Consider the following 13,034-nt stretch of genomic DNA (forward strand, 5'->3'; position numbering starts at 1 on the left):
ATTTTCGCTCAATTACCCACAGATTTAGAAAGAGAAAAAGATAAACTCCAAGAGTGAATTGTTGTCCTTTACGCTTACCTCCTATTTAACTGAGAACATCTTAATCGCAACCACCCCCCCTCAACAGTTGGGACAAATCATTTGGCAAATAAGAAAGAGACCCTCATTTCCTCCTAAAATAGCAGCAGTTCTTTCGTGAGGAATAACTTTGGAAATGTTTTCTTTGTGGGCTTCTCTCACTGTTTTACTTTCTCTCTGCCTCTTTTTGAATCTTGTAGAGCTGATGCAAATCTTTCACCAGGAAAATTAGTGGTGAGAGAGATTGGGAAAAGGAGACTGTAGGTCAGACCTTGGTGCAGAAAGACACAGAAAGCAGTTCTAGTGACAAAGGAGTCTCTATTTTAGGGTGGGATACACACAGAAACAAACAGACAGGATACATAGATGATAAATAGATGATTTGGTACTGTCTGTGACAGTAGGGTCACAGACAGTACCAAAGCATCACCTCATCCTGGTGTTCTACTTTCTCATCTCACACAACCTTCTCCCATCATATCATGTCATCACCTCTTGTCTTTCCTGCTTTCTCCAATTTTTTCATTGTGTCTCCTACATTTCTCTTCTTTAGTTGTCTGTTTTTACCACTAGTTTCTTTCCTTTCCCTGTCTCATGTCTCATTCCACATCCTTTCCCATCTTCTCTGCTCCTGTGCTCTTGCTATGCTTCCCCCCCCCCTCTCTTTTCTATTCTTTTCTTTTCCCTGCCTTTCCTCTCCTCTCTTTCTGCTGATACTCCCAGGCTTCAGCTCTTTCAGATCGACGTCACAGATTAAGAGATGAAAGCTTGCGGCCACAGAGCAGCAAAAGGCAAACTTCTTCATGTGGTTCTGACCAAGACCCTGGGAACTGTTGTTCTTTCAGCATTGGCTCCATAAGTCACATTGCTCTCCCCTTCATATCCTCTATTTGTAGGCGGGTGCTTGTGTGTTTGAGTGGGAGATTTGATACTAAGCTTTGATGCAGCAGAGGGCTGACACAGGTGGGCTGTGCTCCGTCTTCCCCTCACTGACCCATTAACTCTCCTGGGAAGAAAAACAGAGTAAAAACGAGTGAGATGAATGTGTTGAATTCATTTCTTGTCAGTAATTAAGCAAACTCCAGTGTAAACTCCTCCAGTGGTATAGTGGCTGATGTATTTGCTTGGCAAGAAAAGGGTGCTGCTTTGATTCTAGCCTTCTTTTAGGAAGGGCATCCAGTGTAAAACTCAATCTAAATCAAACTTACAACACCTTGACTCCTTTTTAGCCATTCTTTTGTAGATGTGCTGCTGTGCTTTGGGGTCATTGTCCTGTTGCATAACCCAATTTAAATTATTCTCACATTTGACTCTAAAATACTTGGGTATTCAGAGGAGTTCATGGTTGACCTGCTGCCCAGGTCACGCAGCTACAAAATGAATAATGCTCAAATCATCACCCTCCACCACTGTGCTGGACAGTTTTTATCAGGTGTGTGTGCTGATATGCTATGTTTAGTTTTCTCACAACATCGTGCTGTGCATTGTGGACAAACTCTCCACTTTTGTTTTGTCTGTCTGAAACACATTGTTCTGCAAATCTTGTGGGGCTTTTTTTTTTTTCAAAAGCAGCATTGCGAACCAAAGTGTAGGCAGTAGCAATTCCTTTTTAAAGAAGGAATTGTTGTAGAATTGTCACTGACATTTTTCCTAATTGGCATTGTGTTAACAAACAGTTGCTTGAGTGTGATTATTAAATAGAAAGCACTTAGATGTAGAAAAAAAGTGTGTATGAGAATAGGTGAATGAGATATGTTGTATAAACAGCATGTCTCATATAAGAGCCAGTTATTTACTTCGGCTAACTATGATCAAATGCACCTAGCTGCGACTTACCCTCCTAATGCCTACGGTAGCAGTAAGTGTGGACTTTCTCACACAATGCTTCTGCATTTTGGCTTAGTTCTAAGGTTGTATTTACCTAATCTTAAAATCTGCCAATGGCCATACTAGCTTTATGATAATCTGATACATTAACCATTAGGATTTAAACAGAGTTTAAATTTCTACACCGTAAAAAAAAAAGTCCTAAAAAACAGTAATATTCTGGCAGCTGGGGCACCAAAATAATACCATAAAATAACAGCAAAGAACTTTCCAATGAAAATATGGTTATTTCAGTAATGACAATACAGTCTTTTTCAAGTACTTTTAAACATTAAATTATGAACGATTTAATGTGATTGAACAATGAAATTACCTCTAAACAAGGTCAATGAATGTGGCAATATGAAAAATAATACTTAAATGTACAGAAATATACAGTTAACAGTTGGTTTAAATAATAATGGATTGCATTCATATAGCGCTTCATGAGACCCTCAAAGCGCTTTACAATTCCACTTCATAATTCCCCTCTGCCCATCACCAGTAGGTGGTAGGTGAAGCGTCTTGCCCAAGGACACAACGACCGAGCGTGTCTGAGCCGGGGCTCGAACCGGCAACCTTCCGATTACAAGGCGAACTGCCAACTCTTGAGCCACAATCGCCCTAAATAACAATAATTATTATTATTATTTGATGAAAAAAAAAGTTTATACGAATCATTTTATATATTTTTCCATAGCTTTACATTTGAATTTAACAGTTAAATCTTTCAAATAACAGACAAATATTTGTGAAATTATGATGCATTTGTGAATGTTTTTAACAATCTAAATATGCACATGTAAAGACAAATACATTTAAAAAACAAGAAAATTATGTTTTATTACATTTACAGTGATTTTACGTTAATTTACATTTGAAATGTAAAATCACAGTCTATTTATGTAAATTTAATGATATTCTAGAAGAACAGTACAAAACTGTAAAATACGCAGTAAACTACTTTTATATTACAATTTTTTTTACAGTGTAGAGAAGGTCTTGCTTATTTCAGCAAGATAACAATAAACCACATTTTGTATGTATTCCAACCGCACAGATCCATTTAAAATGATTTATTACAGCAGAACAACATAGTGGGAGTTGAGAAATTATCCTCACCTCAAAGAGGCACCATGAGGACAGCAGGAGGTGTTGTCAGTGGGAGAGAGGAATGTTGTTTTTTTTCCAACTGTCAGACCTATGACCTTTACAATAATACAAATTCTTCAGTCTTAGCGGGCGGAAATTTGACATTTTCTTTTTTTCCCTTTTTTTTGTCAGAGCACAGATGTGGAGGGTAAACAGACAAAGGAATCAAAAAATCTGAGAGAAGTGCAGCTGGAACACAAGAGGTATGAAGACCCTTTATATCTTATATCTTATGTAAAGTTAACATAAAAGCACACAATTTGGAAGAAACGGTGCTGAGCCACTTGATGAAAGACTCACTCAATATTTAAAAAATGTTGAAACTAAATACAAACTACCCATGCAAGAATGATCCCAGTAAGATTAATAGTGTGTTTTTGTTCATTCCTTTTGGAACAAAACCAGTGTAGACTGGCTGGGTTGATGGATGTTAAGTGGCTGCAACTTCCACTATATATTAGTGGGTACAGAAGTTTAAAAGCTGTCAAACACTTCCCGCTCACTGACATTTGGAGCCTGCAGGCATGTGGAGTTGTAAAATAGAACATTTGCAAGTTTTATGTGAAGCATTTTGTTAAGTTCACTATGCTTTGACAGGGTGAACGCGGTCTTTTTGGACAAGCTTGAAGGTCAAGCCAGAGGGAGCGAGAGAGAGCCAAAATTCGAAAGTACTCAGGAGGCAGAAAGTCAAGCCCCGTTGTCACACCTGAAACCAGATCCAGAACAGAGCTGCTCCGGCTGGACAGAAGAAGCTGGTGAGCTTAGACTGGACCTGTAAATAACGCTCATTGTTCTGTTTCTCATGCCTTTTTTTTAAAAGTCTGGCTCAGCACTGGTTAACCAAACCTAAATCGGACATTTGAGAAGACTTGCCCACCTCATCCTTTTTCAGTGGACTCTGACTGCCTGTTTAGTCTATGTTAGGTGTAGGTGCTTTACATGCTTCAAAAATGTAGGTAGGAAACTATGTGTGGTACGTTGTGATACAGGGCATTCAAAACCTGCTGAAACTTGTGCTTTTAGTAAGGGGGAGCCGTAAATGTGTGTGTGTCTCTATACTGTAAGTGTGAGTAACAAAGTATTTTCCACTTCTGCCTGGCAGTTAGCACGGATGATGCCAAATATCAAACACATTTAAATGTGTGACTTAGCAGACAGGGCACTGAGAGGATCAAAGCTTGACGCACGCAGACTTCTACTGTTTGTTATTACGATTCTGGCAGTCTTCGAGGTAAATTCTCTACTTGCGCTGAAGACTCACTCACAAGACTGACAGACTCTTGGCCTGGAGCCAGACAGATGTGCCAAGGGGCAATGCCGCCCTTATACAATTGTTCTGGATTGACACCTGACTGGATACAGATGCAGATATGAATAACTTGTGTTCACAGCAAACAAAAGAAAACAGACTACCTATTGCATTTGAACATGTTCACCAAATTTGCGTTCTTTTTCAAATTATTGTGGTTAAAAACATTTATATTGTTATATTCCTAATATTTTTAACTATGGTATATAGAGAGAAATGTATAATATTTTTAACGTATTTATTAATAAATAATACTCTCTGCAAATAGAAAGTGTACATATAATCATTTAAAAAGTGAGTTACAACAGTGGGTGTCTGCAGCCCACTGTGAAACACGGTCGAGGCTCTGTCGTTGTTTGGGACGGCTTTTCAGCCAGTGGAGTTATGAACGCAGAAAATCTCATCAGATGGTCACACCCTAACTTTCTTTATTATTTGTTAGAGAATGTTATCCCATACAGAGTAACTATGTGGGATCATAATTTACAAAAAAAAAAACCCATAATGCTGTAAATAAATGAAATAATTAATTGAGACGTGGAGCTTTGAAACCATAAAGACATCAAGAAAATGTTTGTTGACATAACTCAGGCAACACAGCAGTTTTTCTCATATTACAATCGGACTTCGTAGGGTTTCAGATCAGGAGGCTATGTCCATGTTTTACACACAGTCTATGGACAACGCTGAGCACACGCCCATTTCAATAGTGTCATCTTTATTCAAACCTTCTGTGCCACTTTTCACCCCGTTGAAAGTAGTTTGCCTAACGGTCCACTGGAGGGCACTCCTGAAACTCTCAGATTGACCTAATGCATGCCCTGTTGACCTCATATTCTTTTTTGAGTTAGACCACAGTGCACAGATGACAAAACTTGAACAAAGGACAAATAAGCTAAGATCTGTATTTGGTGTAATTGCTCTTGACAAAGGAAGGGCTAAGGATGTATTGGAATCTGGTATTGGTAGTAAACAGTGTCTTGTCCTACCACTCAGTTGCTTTTCATTCTTCGCTAATTGCTGTCTGAACACTAGCCACCAGCCCTATCTGCCAGCTAGCCCGATGATCATGTCTTTCCACTCTGCCGGAACCTGTTTGGGTGAAGGCCTCTCCTGTCTGTCCCTCACTATTTGCCAGCCCCACTCATCAAAGACCATCAACTAAAAAAAACCCCACCGCCTTTTTCTCGACTTCGCCGATGAATGGTTTGGCGAAAGTGTGCTTCTTCTTCGCTCTTGTTTTTATTGCCCAGTCCAATAATTTGTGGTGCAGACTGTGTTTTTACATGCAAATGATTAATTTAGGGAATGTCTGCAACCATTCATTGCTACAGATGGGAATGGAAACCAGCCTCGTGTAAGCTCTTACAATGTCACCATCAATGAGATTTATTAAAGAGAAGATCATTATATAAATTTTTTAGTCATGAATCTGCTATGTTTAACAATGATAATGCCCTATTATTACTGTGATAATCGGCGTCATCATACCCCAGCAGCATCATAATGAACGATGGGGGACTCGAGAGGAATAGTTGCTAAAGTGATCAGACAGGAGAGTCTCTATGCTGCCTGAAAGAAATGACTGTAAACATTGGAATCCCCCTTTCCTTTGTTTGACTATATTATTAACAAAATATCTAAGAAAATCAACATTTTGGGGATTGGCTCTAGAGCGTTTGGTAACCAATCATGTATACAAATGTTCTGCAAAACAGATCGTGATAGCTGAAAAAGAAAATATGAAAACATGGTATGATAAGGCCTCCAGCTATACATGAGAAGGAAAGAAAGTATATTTCAGGACAATCAAGGAGCCCTCTTTCCACAGGGGTCTCAAGAGAACAACAAATTAAACTTTATGTGTATTCTTTCCTGTGTGTTTTCCAGACCCACGGGCTGAGTATGACCAGGCCCTGATGAAGCTCATCAAGAGCTTTCCAAACTGTGACAGAGACTTCCTAGAGGACATCTTTACCCAGTGTAACAGGGATTACGAGGAGGCGTCCACACTACTTATCAGCACACTGAGTTGAACTTCATGTATTATAATTTTTTCCCCCATAAACACAACAATTTACAACAGCTCCTACAGGCATCTAGAGAGAAAAGAGTTAATGAAGGAGCTGTTTGCCCTTAATTTTCTGTTTAACACTGTAGGCCATGGTCCAAATAAGCATGTTTACTCAGGGTGCAGATGGTAGAGAATTGGCAAAGACAAAGTTTATCTACTTTGATGGTAGATCAGTATACAAAGCAGAGCTGACTACAATGCATTAGACTCCTTTGAAAACATACATGATATGTGCTCTATGGGATCTGTTTTTGATTATGCTATTAATCACTGAGTGTTTGGTGTTGTGTATCTGTCTGCATTCAGTAGTGAGTCATGTTGTGGTTTTGTCTTGACATCGAGTAGAATTGATGCTCGTTTTCACCAGTTTGGTTAAAGGTCATCGCAATGACTCAAAATCTTCAGCTCATATTTGGAGCTCTTGATTAAATCAGTGTGTGCAAATGGAAGAAAGCACTAGCAACATGCATGATGCTTTTTGTTCTGTTTTATAATTAAAGTTGTGTGTAATGTATCTATAGAAAAAATAATATTTAAGTATGTCATTTTTGACTTTAGAAAATTGTTCTGCCACATTGTGCCAGTCGGGACAGAAACGTTCTAACAGGCACATACAAAAATGACATTTTTCCAAAGAAGTCCAGTTATTCTTTCTTGAAGCCGAGGTTTTTTGTAGAAAGCCTTTTTGTTATTAGTTTCAGTTCAAAGTCAAAGTTGTTTTTAGGGGGCTGCAGGGAAACACTGTTTGGTTGAATGTTCATCACTGTTTATATTCATGTGTTGTAGCCATTTAATCCCGTTGCTTCTCATCACTGTGTTACACAGTGGGCAGTGAGCTGCTGCTGGTGCAGTAAAATTTAACCTCATAACATCAATGGACTGGACAGCACAGGTGGTTATCACCTGGTGGTGGCAACAAAAGAACAAAGGGCGTTGCTCTCAACACGAGGGGCTGAAAATCCAATTTTACTAAAGCATGAAGTCATGAGGAGTGCTACAGAGTCATCCGGGAAATGTCTTCCCTTTGGAGAACACCAAGAAATCACATATTATTGCAGCAGTTTTACACTTAGTCATAAAGGTGATGCATTTAAATTTCAGTGAAAAATATTTACTGTGTGGTATACCCCTAAATAAACTCATCTATTTAAATCAAAGTCAGTACATTTTCATTTCTGTGTAGACAGATATTACAGTTTTGTATTGTGCATTTCAGTAGTATATCAAAAAAGATCACAGAGACATAGAGCAGAAAGCTGCTCATATTCTAATTTATTTACTGCTAGCAAGTGAGCTAGCAGTCACACATTCCTTTGCTGGTACAATTGTCATAGTAAGAATATCAAATCATGGCAAGGCTCATTGGCTAATGACTTGTTACTGACAAGTCATTAGCCAATGAGCAAGTGTAATATACCATTGATAATCCTCCTTTTTGAAAGGACAGATTTTTTTTTATTCAATATGATTGAAAATAAGTGACCAAGATATAAACTTAACAGCAAAGTGTTTACAGAGGTAAGGAAAGAAGACCCTTTTTTTTGCAACCATAGCTATTGCCCTGTGGATTTCAGGAAGAATGCAAGTTTCAGGCTCTTCTGCAGTGGCCTAATTTTTTCCAACCAGGTAGCTATGGTCATGTTTTTTCACTGTCTATGCAAGCAGCTCAAGCAAACAACAGATCCCCAGATCAGTTCAGCAGCAGGTGAGTTCAGATGACCCCATTCAAAGTGAATACGAATTGAGAGTGTTGAAGCCTGAAATGCATCCACGTAAATCCTGCCTAAGCGTCATTATATTTGCTTCATTCTCTCCAGGCAGCTCCAGCATTTAAACCACACAGGGTATTTCCAGTTGTGTGAATGCCGCATTGCAGTACGCATATTTATAAATAGAAAGAAATATGCTCTGCCTAAAATGTATTATTTAATTAACAAAACGTTATAATTCACGTGTAGAACCACAGAAAATTGCAACCACTCGATCATATTTTTTATTTAATCCCAAAATCGGTTTTCTACAACAGACTGTGTTAAAGGCTGCTTAGAGGAACAGCTGGATTAAAGTTTTTTTTGTTTGAGTGCCGGTTAATTCTGGGTGGGGAATGATGAGGTTAGATCATAATGTGCAGCAGTCACAAATACAGTAAGAGAAAATGTTTTTGGAAAGCCTTGAGGCCTTTTGAGTGTATCACTATCAAGAAAACAGGAAAAATCTTGAAATGAACTGGGTATGTACGTGTCTGTGTGGGTGAGAGGTGGGGAAACACCACTTATATGTTGCTTAATCAATACAGTTCAGTGAACATCTGGGAGCTGATGAGACACTGGTGTGGGAAGGTATCGGGTGATGTCTCCTCAGGCTGTGTGGATCTCTTACGGGACTGTTCGCTCACATCAAATGTAAACAGCAGAGAGCAGATCATAGCAGTACGTTTACAGTTACAGTTATGTTTTCTAGACCAAAACATAAAATAGATGGATGTGGAATGATTTGTTTTACTTTGGAAAGTAATAAATCAGTCAACCTGCTGCTTGGAAAAGAAACTGGATGTTTTTTTCTGAGTTGCAGGGTCGTGCACTTTATGATATCATATATAGGGAAACATTGGGTATTGGGCAATCTTTGTGTCTGCTGCAATGAATTAATGTCTGTTTAAGACTGGCCTCTTGAGAAAGAAAAAAAAAGGCAGTGGCATTAGTCATTCGTTCAGACAGCTGAAAACAACTGTGTCTATATTCAGTGCCAAAGCAGAAGGTAGCGTGACTTTTATATTAGAGAAGGGTGCTTGGATGAATGGATGGGCACGCAGAGTGCATGACTTCAGCTCCAAAGACATGTCAGGTTGGTTCACACTTTTAACAAATATCACGGGAAACACCAAAGCAAAACAGAAAGTTAATTAGGGAGAAAATTTTACCCAGCTGTTTGGTCGGCCAGTTTATATGTAGAAAACGTTTCTTACATTTAGTCACAACTGAACTCTGTGTTTAGCTGATACACCGTAACTAAAACAGATTAGCCAGTCAGTCATATAACAATTACGTCTTTAAGGGTATTGTTTGAGTTACCCTTCAAGAGGTAAATATTTTGCCCAGGAGTTGGAGATCCTCCTGGTCACCTACGTGCTTGGCTGGTTTCCTCCCACAGTCCAAAGACATGCAAGTTTGATTAAATGGTAATTGCAATTTGGCCATTCTAGCTCTCACTCTCTATGTTAGCACAGCTTTGAAATGATAGACTCTGTATAAAATAGATGTAGGCTCCATTACTGAATTCATGTTGTGAAGTAGTTTTTGGCTCTAGATGTGAAGGAGAAATCAAGGAACACAGCATGCACATATGGTAGCAACTATGCATACCTCACTTTATTGTCCTTTGTGAAAAATAAAGATTTAATGTAGACCATCATTTGCAAAATGAACATGGACAATAAGTTGTATTAAGTAAGACTAAACTAGTGACTGAGACCACAAACTCACCAGGAAATTGTTTACTAAGGTCAAGGATTGTTTCAGTGTAAGTAGCATATAGGTCTGAAAAGTGAAACAAGTGAAGAAGTACCTTAAACCTGTATTCTTTCAAATGGCCAGCAGAGGGCAACTCCTCTTGGGTAAACAGTTGTGGACTCCTCTGCTCTTAATCTCAGTAAACATTCCTTCCTCAGTGATTTCAATTATTATTACATACAACATTATCATGTTGTATGAAATGGAACGTAATGCTTATTTTGTAATTTATGCTCATTATAAGGTGACATTTATTGTATTCTATCTTGTTAACTTGTCAGTCAAAATACCTACACAATGGTGACGCCATGGAAGTCCACCTTTCATATGCAGCATATGGTTTGACCAGTGTCTACTGGATGGATGGATCATGGATGGATGGATCATGGATCATATCTTAGCCTTGCAGGAATTCAGTAACAGTGCCATATTCTCGTTCAGTGGTTTTCACTTGGTTACTTCAGTTTTTAAGGCAGATTAAAACTGTAGGGTAGAGTGTGCCATACAGTATAAAGTGTACAGTTGAATTGAAAAACAGAAGTAGCATGAGTATCATTAAAGATAAAGATTAAATTATGATTACGATGCAGACAAAGTTGTAGCATGACAGCTGACAAACTGATAACTTCCAAGGCCACTCCCAATAAAAATGAAAATAAGAATTAAAGTTCAACCCTAAAAACCAGAAATAAGAATAAGAAATAAGAACTATACACGAAATACATGAAACAGTTTTGTTTTTTTTAACATATATTGTGTTTGTCCACATAGCATGCTATAATGTGGGTACGAAAGCAGGGAAAGGGACTCCCAATCCTACACTTTAATTTTATTTTTTAAATGCCTCACATGGCAGTGCAGGGCCCATTTAAAAGGTGTGGCTAAAAACCTTGTAAAACATTTACCTTATCATAAGTCAGAAGTGGCAGCCTTATTTTGCTGCCTCCAAAAATACACTGTTATGTAGTTTTCATGCCTGATTGGCTTTAGCTCATGATACGCAGTGACACTGTTTTAGTAATCCGATCACAGTAAATCTTTGCATAACTTTAACCTTGTAATTTCAGTCAACCAACACAACACATAACCTCAACCACAGCCCTGACAGCTTCATAAAAAGACTCCTATGAGTCATTTTGGCTGTGACAAATGACCTACTTTGGACTATAGGTATGAATGCATGTTTCTGATCCTTGTGTGTGGAACAATTGTTTTTCAAGAGCAGGAGGAGATCAGAAACAGACAAAGGCTTGTAGCAGGGGAGGTCTGGTCCAGCAGGAGAGAGGAAGAAGGGGGCAGGTGCAAGAGCAAAGGGATTCTGTCCCAGAGCTTCAAAGCAGAGAGTTTTTTCCAGCATATAATTCAAATTGCACAAAAGAAACACATGTTTTGACACACATGTGCTGAGATGATACATGTAGAGGTAAATACAGTATCCCTCCCACATCACTCCCACTGGAGTGAGGGATACTGATCCTTTCCTGTCTGGTTGCTGGCGTTGGTATACTGTTATTGTTGAACAGAGATGAGTCAGAGAACACTGTGTGCACAGGAAGAACTGCCTTTTCACTCTCATGCTAATACTCTTCATGCAGGTCTTGGGTTTCTGTTTGTTGGCCGCTAGGTGTGTACTGCAAGCCTGCATGCATTTGTGTGTGTGAGTGAGTGACTCCAATGATATCAGATATTTATTTGAATTACTTCAAAGCCTTGAACTTCAGATTTATTATCTACATGCATTTCTGTAAGGCTTCCCAGATGTTAAAATTTTAGTCTGTTTAAATAGGGGGAATTTACACGAATTTTCAACTCCATTCTTATTCTTGGACTCTGCTAGAGCTGTTTTGCATCTTTCACAGTTCAAAATAATCATTATTATACTGAGCCTTGGTGCAGCCCGTAGACAGTATATAAAAGATGGTTGTACATAGGATAACATCATTCATTGGTTAGTGAATTTCTTTTATGAAACCTCAAGCTATTTTTTGCCATTACCATGCTGTTGTTTGGAGTCCAGACGTAATGAGCAAGGGGGGATCTAAGTGTGAAGTCCTACAGGGAAATTACATTCTCACCGGCCAGCTTGTGATTGACAAGTTGTTAGGCAATGGGCATACCCTGATTTCCTAATTTATCTACCTTTCTGACACTCGTAATAAGCATAATTTACAAAATGAACCTAATGTTGCATTCTGCACAATATGAGAGTAGCAATTGGCACCAGAAAGTGTTTACTGAAGACAGATACGGAAGAGCCCGCAATTATTTTCACATAGACTTTAAATCTATTGCAATGACTATGAGTCTTTTGCAGCTCTTGCCATAAGCCTTTCGTCCTTGTACAATCATTATATAAACAATTCACCCGCATTGCTGCCAATAAGTTGAACTTGTTTCTGGTGGGTGTTGGACTTCAATACGCCTGCCCTTTGTAATTATCATCCATTTGTCATTTTCATGGATAGAATTTCATGGAGCGAAAAGTGGCAGAAAGCTTCCACTTTGGTGGCCTCAGAATCTCATATCTGCTTTTTGCAGTTGATATGGTTCTGTCGGGTTCATCATCAGCTTCAAAGCCAAGTGTGAAGTGGTAGGAATGAGAATCAGCATTTCAGTACCCTCTTCTCAAGAACGGCTCCCAAATGTCCTAAACCAAAAAGCAGAGTCCAACTTCACCCAGGCGGTTGGAACTGGTCAGGACTGAGGGAACTGGTCCAAACCAAAAACAGGGAGCAAGCGAGTCCGAAAACACAGAAAGTCATGGAGGATGACACCATAGCCAGCAGTGCAGGCGGGGCAGTTTTAGAGGCTGCCCGTGGGGTCAGGGGCGGAGACAGTGCAGGTAATGGGGCTGACCGCATGACCATCGGTAGAGACGGAACAGTTCAGGAGGCTGAAGGGAAGAGAAACACTAGGAGCACAGACCTCTGTCTCGAGTGGAGCTGGACCAGATGGCACAGCACACACCTCTGACTCGGGCAGAGCAGGACCAGGAGGTTAAGTGCAGACCTCTGGAAACTCTCTGTCTATGGACAGGAACAGGTGC

The 13,034-nt window shown here is 39.3% G+C and overlaps 1 long non-coding RNA gene across 2 annotated transcripts; it reads left to right on the forward strand.

The window, feature by feature from the left end:
* The first annotated feature begins 48 nt into the window (after positions 1 to 48).
* Positions 49 to 7,625, forward strand: LOC102193508 (uncharacterized). Of its 2 annotated transcripts, XR_312051.2 has the most exons (4): positions 49 to 1,111; positions 3,229 to 3,299; positions 3,694 to 3,851; positions 6,296 to 7,625. It is a non-coding gene; the product is annotated as an uncharacterized LOC102193508 (long non-coding RNA). The 2 variants fall into 2 exon arrangements; XR_001290527.1 differs by lacking the exon at positions 49 to 1,111 and having other exon boundaries at positions 2,954 to 3,299.
* Positions 7,626 to 13,034: the final 5,409 nt, after the last annotated feature.

Source organism: Pundamilia nyererei, unplaced genomic scaffold, assembly GCF_000239375.1.
Source record: "Pundamilia nyererei isolate P.nyererei 1_Seehausen unplaced genomic scaffold, PunNye1.0 scaffold00160, whole genome shotgun sequence".
NCBI classification, from domain to species: domain Eukaryota; kingdom Metazoa; phylum Chordata; class Actinopteri; order Cichliformes; family Cichlidae; genus Pundamilia; species Pundamilia nyererei.